Consider the following 1701-nt stretch of genomic DNA (forward strand, 5'->3'; position numbering starts at 1 on the left):
AACTCCATGATGTGCTGTTTGCTGTGCACCCATACCGATGTATTCACAGCTCATTCATGAGCAGAGGATGAGATTTTATTCTCCCTTTGATTTGAGATACTAATTAAACTTATTTTGTTGCATTCCAAGCCTTCTGTCATTCTCTCCTAAAGACCATTTTGTTTCTTGAGGGCAACAAGGTGAGACAGAAGCAGGCAGTGAGAAAAGATCATTAGCTCGAGAACGAACCCTGGCTCTGACACTGACCTACTCTCTGTGACTTTGAGCATCTTACTTTGCCATGCGTGACAAATACCAATTAATTTGCTGCATACGCCACTAAGAAGTTGTTAGCATATAATGTGATGAGAAATGGGATGCAAGAGCTTGGGAAAAAATAAGCTGGGAGGTCAGACCTGGGCTGGAGTGCCTACGTGTAGCTATAGGAGTGTATTTAACTGAGTGATAACTCAGACTTTGAAAGAAAAAAAAAGGTGAGTTTAAAAATTTAAATCAAGAAATAATTGTGCAGCCTTTAGCTCTAGATAATGGCAGCGTGAGAAGAGGGATAATTAAATGATTGATATGATTTCAGAAAGAAAACACACTTTCCCTGGGCATGCACAAGGTTATCTGTGTCATTTAATTAACCTGCATGCAGGAGAGGAATTCTCCGCTGTTATCTCTTGATCCCAGTCCTGTGATGTCTGCTGGGGGTTATTTTTTGTTTTTGTTTTTAGAGCTAGGGGTTTTTTTCTTCCATAGGGAATGCAAAGAGCCGAAGAGGCTGCCAAAAAAGTGAAGACAAATATCTTCTGCATTCTTTACAATGGTGCTAACTGGAGAAGGTTTCGTACCAGTTGTTTTGTGCGGGGTATGCTGATGAGGCTGCTGCCGTGGTTCCTTTCCTGCCGTGGGGAAGCAATGTTTTGCTATTTCAGCATTGCAGTGAACATTGCTTCCGATCTCCACAACACAAGTGAATGTAAGCCCTACTTCTGCCTAATAACACCGCTTCAGCCATTGCTATACTTCTTACTCTTACTTCTTTACTCTTTGCTTTTCCTCTTCCTACAACCTTTCCTGGTCCCATCCCTGAAGAGTGATCTGTGCTCCCCTCTGGAAACAAGCTCCACTCCTTCCTGCAGTTGCACTTCACTTTTCCTCTTTTCCTTCTGTCTGGTTTTCATTTGATTTTTTCTGGACTCCCAGTACTCAGACAGCTCTCCCTGGTTACAGGGGTCTCTGAGGAGAGAAGTGATCACACAGCGAGCTGAGGAAAGGGCTCTAATGTGCAGGGCCAGGACAATGGCAAAGGCAGTGGCCTTCCAGTGAGGTACATCCGTATTCTGAATACTTCCAGCCAGGTCAGAACGGCTTCCTTGCTGCCAGTCTCAGCAGCCATGCCAATGGATACCTCAGCCATGATGATGCAGCTCTCTTCTGTCTCCCCTGTGCATCTTCTCTGCTGTAGGGTGGCATGGAGTGATAGAAACCTGTCCCAATGGTGTCTGCTTTATCCAAAATTCCCACTAGCCTATATTTAAATACAGAGGAGACAGGTTGCTCAGGAGAGCTGCAAGAGTGGAAGTCTCTGCTCTATCCTTGATTGCAAGTTCGGTCTTTCTAAACCACATCTCAAGCTGTGCATGCTACAAGTCTGCACTTCTACTGAAGATGTCAAGTAGCAATATAAATCATGAGAGCGATGAGTCTATATAT

The 1701-nt window shown here is 44.0% G+C and overlaps 1 long non-coding RNA gene across 1 annotated transcript; it reads left to right on the forward strand.

Moving 5' to 3' along the window:
* The first annotated feature begins 377 nt into the window (after positions 1 to 377).
* LOC140257636 (uncharacterized) lies at positions 378 to 1284 on the forward strand. Its single transcript, XR_011905091.1, has 3 exons — positions 378 to 473; positions 745 to 964; positions 1219 to 1284. It is a non-coding gene; the product is annotated as an uncharacterized lncRNA (long non-coding RNA).
* Positions 1285 to 1701: the final 417 nt, after the last annotated feature.

This window comes from Excalfactoria chinensis, chromosome 12 (assembly GCF_039878825.1).
Source record: "Excalfactoria chinensis isolate bCotChi1 chromosome 12, bCotChi1.hap2, whole genome shotgun sequence".
NCBI lineage: Eukaryota > Metazoa > Chordata > Aves > Galliformes > Phasianidae > Excalfactoria > Excalfactoria chinensis.